Source organism: Sminthopsis crassicaudata, chromosome 1, assembly GCF_048593235.1.
Source record: "Sminthopsis crassicaudata isolate SCR6 chromosome 1, ASM4859323v1, whole genome shotgun sequence".
Classification (NCBI taxonomy): Eukaryota; Metazoa; Chordata; class Mammalia; order Dasyuromorphia; family Dasyuridae; genus Sminthopsis; species Sminthopsis crassicaudata.
Window position 1 is genome coordinate 722,995,072 of NC_133617.1, and position 17,102 is coordinate 723,012,173.

The following is a 17,102-nucleotide window of genomic DNA, read 5'->3' on the forward strand; positions in this document are numbered from 1 at the left end:
GTAGGGCATGGAAAGAGATATTCTGATTGGGCCACATTTGGAGTATTTAGTGGTGGGATTGATAAACTGGAATTCATCCAGTAGAGGGCACAGCAAGGATGGTCAGAGAAACCAGTATTCATGAGGGTCAGTGGAAAAAACTGTGGATATTCAGCTTTAAGAAGAGAAGTTAGTGAAAATAATTTGGATAGATGAAGAATTATCATGTGGAGCAAAGGGTAGTAGATTTACTTGGTTTATCTTGAAGAAGAAGAGACATAGAACCGTTAAATAAAAGCTGTTGGAAAGCAGATTGGCTAGCTATGAGGAAAAATAGTTTAATCATTTGAGCAATTCAAAAATGGAATATTGTTGCCTTTTGTTAGATGATTGGGTTCCCTTTTACTTGAGATCTTTCTAAACAAAGCAATCCTTTGAATAACCATTGTTGGTAGTGATATAGGCATTTTTTGTGACTGTGGTAGTAATTGATGTATTGACTTCTAAGGTTCCTTCCATCTTCTATGATTTTTTTTTCTATATCTTTTATTCTATGTCACAACACTCACATGTCAAAGTGGAACACCAACTATCATTCTGAATGCAACAATGACTATCACAAGCTTCCATGTACAATAATGACTTCTGGGCCCACCACAATCTTTCAGTATATGTAATCTTTTTTCTTCAATGCTTTGTTGATGAAGATATTTATCTTTGAACAGTAAAACCTAGATTAGCTGGAAACTCAATTCATTAGAACCCTTAATCTATTTTATTTTTGTTTTTTTATTTTATTTTATTTTTTTGGCTTTATTTAGGGTTTAAAAAACCAAGTCAAATGAAAAAACAAAAAAAAAGTCATATGAGGAATTTAAAAAAAAATGACTAATACAACCTAAGTTTACATATATAAATTATATCTATAAACATATGATATTTTACATCTTAATTTTATATCTTAATGTGTAAATTTATATTTTGAATTTGCATCACTAAAATTAACAAACCACTTTGTACACATTGCTTCATTTTAGTCATATGACAACAACTTGGAAATCAATCATTTTATCAGCTTTATTTCTTATCTTTTCAGAAATTAAAAAAAGTTCAGTGCTATAGAATATTTCCTAATTCTTAGAAGGATGACTTGAAGGTACTGCTAGATTCCCAAACATCAGAGAAAACAAACATTTTTAAAATTAAAATTAATTTTTAAAATTGACCAAAAATCTATTTTTTTCTCCTTCCTGTCTCCCTTGCTACTTCTTGGAAAAAAGAAAAAAACCAAAATCCTTTTAAGAAATATGATCAAGCCAAATCAGTTTGCATGTTGGTTATATTAAAATATATATCTCAATTCCAATAGACTTGGAATGAAAAATGTCATTTGTATCCAGAGAGAGAACTATGGAGGCTGAATATGAATCAAAGCATATAGTATTTTCACCTTTGTTTATTTGTTTTTTTCTTGTATTTTTACCTTTGTTTGTACACATGATAAATATGTGGAATTATGTTCAAAATGATTGCACATGTTTTACTTATATCAGATTGCTTCTGGTCTTGGGAAGGAGAGAGGTAAGAGAGGAAGGAAGGAGAATTTGGGGGAAAAAAGTCTTACAAAAATGAATTTTGAAAACTCTCTTTGCTTTGGAAAAAAAATACCATTGAGAAAAAGGTGCACATGGATGCATATATATATATGTGTGTGTGTGTGTGTGTGCACATATGCATGTCTCACTTCCCCCCTTGAATTCATGACCTCACATCAGAAGATGGTCAGCATTTATTTTCACCTTGGGTCTGCTGGAATCCTTTATTATTCATTGACATGATCAGAATTCTTCAATGCTGGTCTTTACCATGTTGTTATTATATAAATTTTTTATCGGTTCATACATGTTTTCTCAGTTTTCTCTGAAACCATCTTCATAATTTCTTACACTACAATAATGTTTTATTTATACACTAACTACTCTTTAGAAAGATTTTAGCTAATAGTAATGGTTGAAACAGAATGATTTTCAATTTAACATTCAAGAACCTTGATTTTGATTTCAAGTGATATGATTTTCTAGCCTCATTGTACTTATACTCAGGTATCTAGGCTAGAGTGGTTCAGGTGCCAGATCTGAAGTCAAAAAGATCTGAGTTCAAAATTAATCTCAAACACTTACTAGTTATGTGACCCTGGGCAAATCACTCAATTTCTCTGTGCCTTGGTTTCTTCATGTATTAAATGAGAATAATAACACCCGTCTCTTAGGGATATTGTGAAGATCACATGAAATAATATTTGTAAAGCATTTAGCAGAGTACCTAGCATGTGATAAGCACAATATAAACCATTATTATTGCTATTAAAGTCTCATTGGACTTATCCTTAGGAAGTTAAATGGCAGAGTAGAATGCCTGAGTCTGAGCCACATGTATATATGTCATTGAGAACTCACATCCTTTGCTGGATTCTTGGAGACGAAAGTCTCATTCAGCCCTGGGACGAAACCATGGATCCATTTGGTCCCAGTAAATCTCTCCCTTGTAATAAATTATTAAATACTCTCTAATCTCTATCTTGCCTCAGTTTCTCTGGCATTACAAGGGAATTTTAATTCAAATGTAGATTAAACATTTATTAGTTATGTGACTCTGGGCAAGTTGTTCATTTCTTTCAATTTCAGTTTCCTCTGTTGTAAAATGGGGATAATGACAGGTCTCCTTGAGAGTTGTTGCATGGATCAGATGAGTTAATATTTATAAAATTCTTCTAAGGGTGCCTAACACATAGTAGTTGCTTTGTAAATGCTTATTTCCTCCCCTTAAGACACTCTGCAATCCCCAGACTAGCCTTTGTTCTGTTCTTAGCATATGTCACTTCAGCTTCTTAGCTCTGTTTGCCTTGTATACTTTGGGTATCTTGTACAATCTCTATGTGAATTCAACATGCAGAAACCTGACTTCCCTACTGAGAGGAGGGAGGCACATAGGTTTCCTTATGAGTTCTCTAGGACCAAGATTGTTTACTATAATTGGTCACACTTTGACTGATTTTTAGTATCGTTCTTGTTCAAAACATAATAATGTTCTCTGGATTCTGCTTTCTTTAGTTTTCAGATAAATTTGGCCATGTTTCTCTGAATTCCTTATATTTATTATTTTTTAGGCTGAGATTGTATTTTCTTATCATGTACCTCAGTTTGTTCAGTCAATCTCTAGTCAATGGGCACTCGTTTGTTTCTAGGTTTTTGACATAATAGTATATTAATTGAAAATTCACCCACATTTTATTCATGAACTGGAAACTTCCCAAATTATACCCTTAAGTAAAGTTCATTTTGGAAGCTTACGGAGTACCAGAATGATATTCAATGCCCTTGAAAAGTTATTTATGGATGGGGGTTGTTGTAAACTCCTTCTATCTTCTTCATTCTACTTCTTTTTCAAGCTCTTGAATCAAAGGAAAACCAGTTAACTGATGATTAATGATTAAACTCCCACAATCGTGTTCCTTCCTGTTACAGTCTAAACATAATATGGAAAATATGACCGCTTTACCTTGTCGCATGAGGGATCAATGAAACATCTGGGTTAGTTCCATAGTATACTTCAACTGGATGGTTTTGTAGTTTTACTTACAAATCTGATATGCTAAGTGAATCTATCACCCAACTATAGTTATCATTATCTTTATCTGCCTGCCTATCTGCCTGCCTACCTGCCTGCTTGCCTGTCTTTCGGTTTAATGAGATCTGGTAAGGTATTTTGGCTGATCATTTGAATTTTACCTCTTTTAGTTCTCAGACTAGAGATGGACTCTTTTTTTGATCCAGGTAATTCCCCCCAAAAGGGAGGAGAGTTTTGTTTTTTTAAGTTTAATCTTGATTTTACTTTTCTTCTTGGCCCAGTGCTTGTGATTGGCCACTTTGGGCTTGAGGGAGGCTTGTTGGAGGCCTGGCCTATGTTCCTTTGGTTGCCACCACCAGCCTCTGTTTGTTCTAAGGCAGGTACCCATCAGCCATTGAAGGAATCAAGTGCTTGTGATTTATCACAGTTCTGTTGCCAATGCAAACAATTCCAAAAGTGGCATCAAACAAAATATGTTCTTTCAATTTCAGTTACTCTGTTCTCCTTCCATGAGGTTTGATAAATATTTCAAAGTTTGGGTAGATTTGACTATTAATTTTTTCTTTTTTTTAATTTAGGAAATGACCTCTTTGTGGTGGAGGGCTTTTGTATTATAAGTCTGCAGTTGTTTTTGTTTTTGTTTTTGCTCCTATGGTGGTGTTTTGTAAACAACTTGATTGCTAGGTAGTGGCCTTAGGGAGTCTGCAGCTGCTCCTTCCCAGTTCCCTGTAGACAAATGTACAAAGTGAGGATTGCTGCAGGGAAAAATAAACAGATGAGAACAAAAAGGAGAAAATACCACATATTTTATTACAGCCTTTACCTGTTTATGTCTCTGAGTTGTTTAGTAAGGATATTCCCTAAACATTTGGCCCTTTACTTAAAAAAAAAAAAAACAACACAAGAAATAATCCCTAACCCCTTTACCCCTCAAAAAATACCTTTGAAAAAAAACAAAACAAACAAACAAAAAACCTGATTCTGAGAGAATAGAATCTTAGACTTCTCATTTTGCTCAGAACTGTATTTTTCTAAGTAGCCACACAAGTGAACAAGCTGGGTATTATCTACCAAGAGAGTATATGTATTTTAGTATGTAAATAGGAATGAGAGAGAGCCTTATGCTCTTTAATGATACCCAGGATAATAATTTGGCTTTTTAAATCTCTATGAAAACAGATTGAATATGGCACAATTAATGTTTCAGCTCTTCTGGCCTTTTCCCTGAAATATTTGAATGATATTTTAATTTATTATAATTCTTGATTAGTGCATTGCAATCTCACTGCCATGCTGGCCTTCCAGCCCGTGCCTTAGGGCACATGGCAATAGCCAGGTCTCTGCCAGCACTAACCCCTGTTGGATGGGCTCTGTGCTAAAGTGCCCCTGCCACATTTCCACTTTGTAATGAGTAGTAGTTGAGCAAAGTGCCAGCATATTGTGATTGACCCGAGAGGTATTTATTTCTTTGGAGAGGGCATATTTACTGATGTTTCCCCTTTATCTTTAGACATGCCCACTCGATTTAGTTGGAAGTGAATAGGTAGCAAAGCATCAGTCAAGACAGCAACAAGGATCATTTTCTTCAAGTGTTGTCTGATTATATCACATCTCTGCTATGAAACCTGCCGTGACTGCAAATTGCTTCCTGAACCAAAATTAAACATCTCATCCAGGTCTTTTTTCTACCAATTGGCCCTCCTACCCCTCCACTCCCATTATGCCTCCACTTTGAATGAATGGCCACTCTAAAGAGGGAAGCCTGCCTGATGACTCTCATATATGGCTTGCTGGCTCTCACCCCTGGGCCTTTGAACAGCCCATTCCCTCTTGGGGAAATGCTTTTTCCTTTCCTCCTTTTCTTTTTCTCCCTCCACAGGAAGCCAGCTCAATCCTTATTCCTCTATGAAACCTTCTCTGACTAACCACTAGTAAACATCACTTGAATTTCTTTAGTCTTTTTTTTTTTAATACTTATGCCTATATATGCAGAATTAATTTTCACATAGTTTATTTGTATGTAGGGCCTAGGTGTTTTTTTTTTTTTTTTTGTTATTGTTTTTTGTCTTTTTTTCATATACATCCATCCTTTCTTCCAATTTAAGTCATAAGTAACGTGGTTTAGGTAACACTCATTTCAGTACTGGACCCAGGAACTCTAAATGTTCAGTCAAGCTCACCTAATTTCTGTTCCTCACATATGCCTGTCTGTCCTCCATGTCTGTACCTTTGCTCAGTCCCCCATACTAAAAGGATATTCCTGTTCTACCCTTTGCTACTTATATTCCTAGTTTTCTTCAAAGCTCAGTTCATGTCTCCTCCTGATCCCCCAAACGCTGGTGTTTTCCCCCTCAAAAATAATATTATATTCATTATTTTTGCATTTGTTTAGATTTGTACTTCCTCTCTGATAAAATATAAATTCCTTGAGGAGAAGGAGTTTCATTTTTGTATTTGTACCTCCAACACCTATCGCAGTCATTGGCAGAGAATTGGTACTTCACAAATTGCTTGATAGATTTGATTTATCACACAAAAAATTGCCATCATCAAGTCACTTAAGTTCAGTTTTGTCATGTGTAAAATGAGAAGATTGGATTAGATCCAGGGTTCTTAACTCAGGACCATGAACTTGTTTTTAAAATATTTTGATGACTGTGTTTCAAAATAATTGATTTCCTTTATAATCCTCTATATTTTATGTAATGTATCTAGAAATGAGGCTTCACCAGATTGGCAAGGGAGTCCATAACATTAAGAAAAAAATGATTAAGAACTCCAGGACTGCGAGATAATTCTTAGTGCTTATATTCTGTAATGTGTGATCTGACTCCTTTGACAGCAAGAGACCATCACGTGATTTATTTCCTCTTACTTTTTTACCATGCCAAATACAATCCTTTGACCCGTGTTTGACAATGAACAAATGTTGTTGACTTACAATAGCTGAAAAACAGTTTGGCAGAATGTTCTAATGGTCAAGAATGATGAATGAACTCTTCTTGCCTCTTCTGTACATGATGACCAGTCATAAAGCTACAGGGAAGCCCAGGAAAATCAATGCTTGGGCCCTTTGTTGCCTGATAGATGCACTGTACTACACTTTCCCTAGGTGAAACACTACTGAAAAAAGGATGGTCTTTGGGCACTTTGGGGTAACAATTTATGATGTAGTTTTGGGGGGTTTTGTTTGTTTGTTTGCTTTGAGAGGAATGACTTTGTTCTATACTGAGACATGTTCCCTACAGATATTTTGTTGCACAAATAACAAGATATTTCGCTGTCAATTTATGGGAAATATCCATGAAGCTGTATCATTAGCTTGAAATTGAGAATCAAGCTGAGTTATTGCTACACATTTTTATAGACACAAAAAGCCCTATAGAAAATGAAAACAGTAACATTTATCTAATAGTGTCTACTTATTTTGATGAGTAGTGAAACATGTTACAAGTAATATTGTTTTTTTAGTTAAGATGATGAACACTAGAAACTAACAATTTAGATTTTTAGAAACTGTATCCTTTGCCAAAGGGAGCTGGTTTGCTATGGTGAAAACCAGAACAGATTCAAAGTCAGTAGCCCTGGGTTCAGATTATAGATTGGCTCATGATTACTTCTGTGATCTTGTTATTTGGCCTTTAAACTTTAAATATACAAAAACTAGATAACCAATAAGCATTTATTAAGCTCCAATTATTTGCCAGGTGGTCTTGTGTTAGGCATAGGGGGATGCAGATCCAGAGTAAAACAATATCTACTTTCCAGGAGTTTTTGATTTAGTGGATTTTTGAGATAGTTTGAAACCTTTAGGGCAAGGATCATTGCCTTTCTTCTATACTATAAAATGTGAAATGATATATACACAAATATATTTATCATGTGTGGCAACTTTTCAGTATGAAAATAATATTTATCTCCTATTAGAAATTGTGCTAGATCAGTACTTTTGGTCAGTGATGATCTATTTCAAGCCTCAATTTTTCTGCCCAAGTTAGTTGGAGAAATACTCTAAAAGCAAAAGCAATCCAATCAAGGTTATATAATTCGTTAATCCTTGAATATTTTAAAAATGAAGACAACCTTTGTAGAGAAAAACAATTAAAAGTTATAATGAACTGAACCAGCTACACCCAGCAAAAGAACTCTGGGAGATGACTATGAACCACTACATAAAATTCCCAATCCCTCTATTTTTGTCCACCTGCATTTTGAATTTCCTTCACAGGCTAATTGTACACTATTTCAAAGTCCAATTCTTTTTGTACAGCAAAACAACTGTTTGGACATCTATACGTATCTTGTATTTAATTTATACTTTAACATATTTAACATGTATTGGTCAACCTGTCATCTGAGTGGGGGGAAGGAGGGGAAAAATTAGAACAAAAGGTTTGGCAATTGTCAATGTTGTAAAATTACCTATGCATATATTTGGTAAATAAAAACTATTAAAAAAACAATTACAGGTTAAATGTTGTAGTAACTATGGTTCTCATTCTCCTCTTTTTGTTTGAGATATAAGACTGTAACTGCTGGATTTCACTTTGAAAATGAGTGATACTGAATATTTCCATGTTTTCCTCAACCACTGAAAAATATCATTACAAGGTGGAAATAATGCCCTTTTCCCCCTTTCCTGCTAAGATGTGAATTTAAAGCAATTTTTCATTATAAAAAAAATCAGAAGTGTTATGTTGTACCAATAATGCTAAAATATATGCTTAAATGCTTTTTTTGCGGAAGAGCTTTCTTCATTAGAGAATAGCAGTCTTTTAATCTTTGTGCTGAAGTAGTTGGTAAACATCTTTCAGAGCAATATTTCCGGCCTATTTTTTATATAATCACACTTGGTGTATTGAAATATTCTAGTTACAAAGGTGTTTTCCTCTTGCTTCTAGACTCTATGTCTGTCTTACTGTTTTTATGTTTAAGGAAGTGGTGGTTTGAGAAGTCACATCTAACTTAGGTTTAAAAAATATTTTTGTGTTTCAGTGTCCCAAGAGTCTTTTCTGATCAATTCCAGTTCCCGAAAAAAAGCATTTGGCAATGGTGAAGCTTCCATGGCTCTGCTCTGAACTGTAGTAGACCAGAAGTGCAGAGGTGTGATGCCCACTAGCAAAAAGGGTGAGTTAAGAAGCTTTCTTTTGAAATCTGGTATGTCTATTGATGTTAATATTAAAAAAGAAAAAATTGGGTAATGAAAGACTAAACAAATTTCACTGCAGAAAGGACATAGAAGGCCCGACATTATCCTAGTTTCTGGTTCTCAGGAGTGTAATCAGCATTTTCAAGGAAGTGGATGCTAAGCACATTGTGATTCTGTATCAGAGGCATCATGGCAGACTTAACCAGTCCTTGTAGCTGACAGTTAAATATACAAATAAAAGACTTTCCCCCCTTATTTCAAGACTCCTGGTTTAACTTTTTAAATGTACCATGTGCAAAGTAGAACAAGCATGTGTCCCTTGGCTTCTATTACAACTCAGTGATAGATGGAGATCATGGCATGCTCCAAGGCTTCAAAATTTTTGTATGGCCCTCCAAAGCAACGAAATGTGAACTTTTGGGGGAGATTTAGAGGGTATGAAATTCAAGGCTAACTTTTCCCCTTCTGGAGAATTCTCTACAAATCTTTTAATTTTTTAGGACTTAGAAAAAGACATCAGTGGCTAGATCCTTGGAAGCTTTTGCCTCTGAGAACTGTCTTAAGGGAAGAGAGTATTCTTTTCTCTCTTCTAGCATATTGTACCCAGTGGATTGTTGTATCAAATGTTTAAAGATGAGAAATAAATTAATGAGAATAAGTCTTCTTTCTCTCCCCTCCCATGTATATTTCAAATTTTTGGATACCATTTCTTTTTTTATTTTATAATTATAAATTTTTGACAGTATATATGCATGAGTAATTTTTTATAACATTATCCCTTGTATTCATTTTTCCAAATTTTCCCCTCTCTCCCTCTACTCCCTCCCTTAGATGAAAGGCAATCCTATACATTTTACATGTGTTACAGTATAACCTAGATACAATATATGTGTGTAAATTCAATTTTCTTGTTGCACGTTAAGTATTAGATTCTGAAGGTATAAGTAACCTGGGTAGATAGACAATAGTGCTAACAATTTACATTCACTTCCCAGTGTTCCTTCTCTGGGTGTAGTTGTTTCTGTCCATCATTGACCAATTGGAAGTGAGTTGGATCTTCTTTATGTTGAAGATATTGGATACCATTTCTAATGCTAGTTTGAGAGACAGCAAAATAAAATGTATACGGTGCTAGAAGCACCTAATTTTTTTTAAATTTCCTACCTATCTGACTCTGAGTAATTTTTCTGGTCCTCATACAAGTCTGAGCTTATGGATGGATTGTAGTGTGTGATGATGGAGAGAGTTTGATACTGATGAAATCACAAATCCTTGACCTATTGACATAAGGTTCTGAATAATAGACTTTAAAAACTTCATTATATAAAAATCCTGATGATTGGTTAAAGTTTAAGTGGCTACTGTTTTTTAGAAAGTTCTTGTGTCTTTTGATAAAATTTCTGATCATGTGGTTTTGTCATGTTGTGAGGTTATCTTCACAGACTCATTTTGTGAACTCTAATCTTTGAATTGCTAATGTTGAAAACCAGGATTAGTAATTTGTTATTTTTAATCATGGGTGCCTGGAAGAAATAAGTAATATTTAATTTTAGGCAATGTAATCTGTTGGACTTGGATTCAGATTCTAACTATGACTTAGATTCAGTCTTGTACCCTCTTTACAACTCATTTTAAAAATGAATTTTATGGAATTTTAGATTTGGAATGAAGCCAGAAATCATTCATTGAACACATCTCACAGATACAGAGGCCCAAAATAATTGTGTGCATTTCTCAGTGTCACATATCCAGCCAGGATAGACGATGTATTCTAAAAAGCCCTTTTGGTTATGAATTCCTATGGCTGTAATAGGAGCAATTTGGTAATCTACCTGTCTGAAATTCAAATTCCAGTATACTAGAAAAGATATTAATGTTTTTGATAGCAGTCTATTTTTATTTCAAAGGAAAAAGGACAAATAGTAAATTTTTCTTTTAAAGAAAAAATTTAGATATTGTTAATGAAAAGAAACAGATTTATTTTTGGATGGGTCTTTTGATCAATTTTAAAAAGTCTTTGAAATAATTTAACCCAGTCTGCTCATTTTAAAGATGATGAAAAGTCAAAGGCTTTAAAAGTCCCATAGCTAGCTAATAGCAAGGTCAAGAGTAGAATCCTTATCTCCTGTGCCTTTAAAAAGAAAGAATGGAAACTTTATTGAGTGGGTATGAAGAACAACACTGACCAAATTTGGGCCTTAGTACATCTGTATTTATCTGTATGCCTTCCTTCTGTACTAGGAACACAAGGCCACATAAGCACTAGAAAAACACTGAATTTCCCCATTAGCCAATACAAAGTTTTAAAAAGTTGTTGTTTTGCCTAGGTAACATGAGTAACGTGTCATTTAGCAATAATTGTAGTAATTGCTCATTGTTTTACTGACTGGTAGAGTGAGTAGTTGAATAAACTAAGATAGCATTGCCTGCATATGAAAAAGTTTTCTCCCTTTCCTCTGGAAATATTCTACAGATATATGAGCAGACTGAAAACTCCACTGATTGATAGTGTCTAAGTACAGCATCTTTTCTTCACGATAGTGCAGTTTAAAGGTCCTTGGGCTTTCTTGCCATCTCACCTTTCCTTTGAACTCTCCTCTCAGAGAGGTAGCTCTGGGAGGGCAGTAACTGTCTCCCTTTTGTACTAATGTTTCCAGAGCTTAGCAAAGTGCTTGCTTGATATAAACTAACTTAATGGATACTTTTTCATACTATTTGAAGACTATTTGTTTAAAAAGAAAAGTGGTTCTTGAAGTAGTTGGTGATAATTAATTAAATCAACCAGTTAATAAGCATTTCTTGAATATTTGTTAATAGGAAATAGGGTGAAATGGGAGGAAAGCTGGACTTGAATCCTAAGCCTTAGATTTTAGTCTTTACTTTTCCACTTCAAATTGTGTGACTTTGTCATTGAAGCCTTTCTTCATTTTAAATTAAGTGTTGGATCAAAGTGAAATAGGCCTCAACCTCAAGGAGCACACACTCTCTCAGGGGAGATAGTAGGAACACAAATAATAATACATTGGGACTGGGTCTATGATTTCACTGATATGGGGAACCTCCAAGAGAAGAAGATTCACTCCATCTATTCATTTTCTCTCTTCCTCTTTAGGGTTTCAAAAATTGTGTAGATCATGGCTTATTAGTAGGTGTCAAAGGCAAGCTTTATACCAACTTTTCTGGACTTGATGGCCAACTCCCTCTTCACTTCTTCTCACTTATGTAAACATAGACCATATATATTCAAAATAAATTCAAAGCAGATATGAGAGAAAGGGTGCCAGTAGATAGGGATATCAAATAAGAATGTCTAAGGTGATGCTTGAATTGAGTATTTTAAAAAATATATACTTATTTTTAAAATTCTTTTTAAAAATTTTGAGTTCTACCGTCCTCACACATTTTCAGTACTCATTGAGAAAGCAACAACAAATTATCAGTTAGCAATGTGAAATAACGCAAAACATAGTTCCCTATTAACAAAAGTTGCAAAAATAAATCATACAGTTTGCTTGTAGAGTTCATCAGTTTTCTCTCTGAAAGTGGATAGTACTTTTTCATCATGAGACTTTGGAACTGTCTTGGATCACTGTATTGATCAGAATAGCCAAGTCTTTCACAGCTGATCATCATTTTAACATTACAGTTACTGATCACAGTGATCTCTGGGAACTTCTCATTTGTCTTTGTATCAGCTCATATAGGTCTTGTAATTTTTTTTTTTCTGAAACCCCTTCCCATTATCATTTCTTATAGTACTCCACAATAGTACTCTAGGACAATCATATGCTACAACTTGTTTAATTTCATTTCCCAAATGATGGTCATCCCCTTGGTATCCATTCCTTTGCTACTATAAAAAGAGCTACTATACATATTTTTGCACATTTAGGTTTATTTCATTTTTCTTTAATCTCATTATTTACAGTTCTGGTAAATACTTGTCTTTATTTAGAGCATTTTTTTTCATATAACTATAGAAAGCTTTGATTTTTTTTCATTCTTTTTTTTTTTAATGGACTAAGTTTTCCATATAGTTGGAGAAATGAGGCCTTTTCCTGAGAAACCTTCTCTAAATTTTTAATATTGTTTCCTTGTCTACAGTACATTTGAACAAAATATAGTTTCCCTGGTTATCTTTTGCATTTAATCTATTTTTGCTTTTGCTTTATCTGAGATCTTGATTGCCAGCCTTGAATTGAGTGTTGAAATGTACCAGTAAAGTTGAGTAGAGGAGGTTCCAGGCATGAGGAATAGATGGGACAAATACAGAGAGTGGGGAGATGGAGTGACTTATGTGAGAAACAGCAAGTTAGAGACTTGGTAGTTTCTCTCTGTTTCTGTTTGTCTGTCGTTCCCATACACATAGAAGTGGTTAAGATTCTGAAAGTGTAGAAAGAACATTTTGATCAAAGTAAGTATCTTGGTTCCTTCTCATCTCTGTGTCTGTGGTACTGAGATAGTGACTCAATTTCACTATTACAAAATGGATTTATGAAGTGTTCAAAACCACATGAATGGATTGACTGTCTACTGGACTAATTTTATTCATTTCAGTTGAGTGTAGAAGAATAGTTTAAATATTTTGCAAATATGCCTATATTTCCAATGTTTCTAGTGAATAAAATACACCATCTGAAGGATGATGTTAACAGTTTGTAGTAAATATTTGCTGACACTTTTCCATAGCACTTCAAAATTGATAAATCACTTTCCATATATAATTTCATTTCTAGCACACCCTGTGAGGTGTTCACTTTTACATATGAGGAAAAAGACTGAGGGACGTTATTTGAATTGTTCAGGGTCACACAGAGAATGGCAGAGGTGGGATGCAAACCTTCATATTCTTGGTTCAAAGTTCACTCTTTCCATTATACGCCACCATGTTTCTTTCCAGATGATGGGTGATATTAATCATAATAACCATCCACTGCCTCCCTCACTTATTCAGTCAACTGATACCTAGTGAGAGACTCCTATTTGAAAAGTACTGGGCCAGGTCATAAAGAAATATAACAATAAATGGCGACATAAATCTTTCCCTTGAGGAACATATAGCTCAGTAGGGGAGGTGAGACATGTACAACAATGGATTCATTATAAAGTACAGTGTGATAAAAGGAATGGGAGAGAACAAACATTCTGCCAGTTCTGAAGAGGGAGAACCTTGGGGCCTCCCAAAAGGCTTCAGATTGTAGGTGGGTTTTGAGCTTGTTGATTTCATCAGCTCTCTTGGGCTCAATTATCATCCCTATTTAGATGATTTCCAGATCTCTATATCCAGTTCTAGTCTTGCGTCACAAATTGCCTACTGGACCTCTTGAATTAGATATTCTGTAGATATCTCAAACCAAAATGTCCAAAATAGAACTCATTATTACCCTTCAAACTTGTTCCTCTTCTGAATTACCTATTACCGCAAAAAATATTACCTCCAGGATTCGGATCTTGGTGTAATCATAGAGTTCCCTTTCTTCACATCATCTAAATTCAGTGATTTGCCAAATCCTGTCAGTTCTCTGGGCCTTTCCTTCCAATAATATGGATTTAAATTCTTCCTTTAATTTGGTACGTGGTCTTCATGATTTGCTATGGCCTGGAAAATTAATTTTCCTCAAGGTACAGTGGAATTAGAAAGAGAAGAGCATCTGGATTAAAATCCTACTTCTGGCACTATGACTCTAGGCAAATTATTTAACAGCCTTGACAAACTTGTGCAAAGACCATTGGTCATGATCTACCAGCTGACTATGTTCCCTATGGCTCAATTTAGCATCTGTAAAAGAAATAGGTTGGCTTAGATGACTTTTATGATATCTTCTAGCTCTCAAGCCATACTCCTAAGCCAACCTAGTAATGAGCATAGAACAGGACAGCTAATTAAGACAGTTAAGAGAGCATTGGACTTAGAATCAGGAAGACTCATCTTCCTTAGTTGAAATGTGACCTCAAACACTTTTCAACTATGTGACTCTGGGCAAATTGCTTAGCCTTAGCCTCAGTTTCCTCATCTGTAAAATGAGCTGGAGAAGGAAATGGGAAACCTACTTTAATTGCTTTACCAAGAAAACTCCAAATGGGGTCATGAAGTGCCATCAGTTACAATTAGAAAACAATTGACTGAAAAAGAATAGACAGAGTACATAGCCAGGTTCAGACTTGAAAAATAGCCAGCATGTTTTAGCCCTTTTCTAGTTTATGACTCCTTCAAGCTTTCAAGAATGTAGGATCCTTTTGGTACCATAGAGAAGCATCAGAGGAGAACTTGAGTTGATCCCTGTTTAAATAAAAAGAAAAAGGAAATGAGGGGGGTTGAAATATCAAGGAGGTGATATTGACAGGCTTTAAAAAGGAGTCAAAGAAAATTGTGAACTTTTGGTCTATTAGATTGTTCATACCATTAATAGAGGAAAAGGAAGAGAATGATTTCAGGGCATTCTTACTAACTGTGGTTGCTGTTGTAAGGCTGTTTGATTCTATAGGTATTTGGAAAAACTCATCTTGAGTCTTAAAAAAGCAAAAGCTAGGAACCTCTAGGTATCTGCTTAGAGGAAGGAGATGAAGCCAGAGGGTTAAGTTAAATTATATGGGGAAAGGATCTCAAGCAATATGATCTTTCTTCCCTCTCTCCTTCCATCTTTCCTTCCCTCACTTTCTTCCTTTTTCTCCTCTCCTTCTCTTTTCTTTTTTTCTTCCTTCTTTCCTTCCTTCATCCTTCCTCATTCCTTCCTTCCCTTCCTTCTTCCCTTCCTTCCTTTCTTTCTTGCTTCCCTCCCTCCCTTCCTTCCCTTCCCTTCCCTTTCCTTCCTTCCTTCCTTCCTTCCTTCCTTCCTTCCTTCCTTCCTTCCTTCCTTCCTTCCTTCCTTCCTTCCTTCCTTCCTTCCTTCCTTCCTTCCTTCCTTCTTTCCTTCTTTTCTTTCTCCCTCCCTCCCTCCCTTCCTCTTTTCCTTCTAGCAGGGGAGAAGAGATATGGAGAAATGAAGAATTTGACTTTAGAGTTCAAATTGAGTTATCAGTAAAGTAGAAGACAAATTGTTAAATATTAATAGGTGAGCCTAGGACTGAGGCCTTGAAAAGAATGGAAAAGCCTTAGAAAAATCACTTGAAGGAATCAATAAGAGATGAATAAAAAGATTCTTAATCAGCTGTGTGTTTGTCAGGCTCTCCCTCTCCACTTTAGACACTGAGAATTCCCTGCATCCTTTAAGACTCACTTGTAACCCCCCTTGCAGAAGACATATCTGGCTTCCCCTCCCATCTAGTCTGAACAGTTTGCACATTCTGACTTAGCTGTATTGTCTCCCCATTAGAATGTTGGTTTCTTGAGAACAGAGATTGCTGATGCTTTTTTCTCAGCTGCCCAGTACTTGGCACAGTGCTTGGCACATAGCAAGTGCTTCATAAATGCCGTTGATTTATTGACCCCGATAAAGTTAAGCATCATGAATTTTCATTTGTCTCATTAATAACTGTGTGACCTTCTTTATGAATGCCCTGTGGCCCAAGAACAAGGGTAGCAAAAGCAGATGGTGGTTTTGCTGCACTGATGATTTGAAAAAGTATACAGCCAAAGGAATGAAAGCTACTTAGGTCATATTAAATACATTATTGAAGTGGCAGATCATGACATTTGGATAAGGTAGAAAGTCAAATGATGTCAGAAGGGAGTTGATGGACAAAAAGACCCTGCAGACATTAGGGTTATGCAAATGAAGCATAAGGTGGAGACTGTGCCATTGTCCGGGAGTGAAGAGAATTCTGGACAGGGATGGGGATTTATGATTTTTACTGTCTTGGGGGAAGCGTAGCAAGGAATCTGAGGTGTGGCTTGAAACCTACTTGAGATGACACACTGGAGTTCAGGTGATCAGCTGTGAGGCTGAAGTATTGAATGGCTGTCAAAATCATGGAAGATAATGGTAGGAATGGACATGGCCAAGGAGACTGAGTCACTGAGGTGCTGAAAGAATTGAGAAGGAAGGGAGAGTGATTTGAGGGATGGGAAAAAATAATAGCAGCAAAGATCAGAGGTGAGGGGTGTGAAATATGTTGCATTCACTAGGCAGTTTCTCAGGGAGGAGGGCGTGATGGGGGAGGCGTTAATAGCCAGAAGTGATGCGAAGTACCTAACATCCTTCTTAGGAACCAGACACTTCCTTGGAGCTCTCTAGGAAGCTGGAAAATCTGAGTGTTGAGCGAAGAAGGGAGTGTTTTCCTGGCATTGGTGGGCAGCTTTTGCAAAGACAGACTGAAAATGGCGTGCCTCACTATGGGGTGAGACACTGATGGGGGGAGTGTGTGCTCTGATCCTAGAAGGCAGAAGCAAATTCCAGAGGCCCAGAGT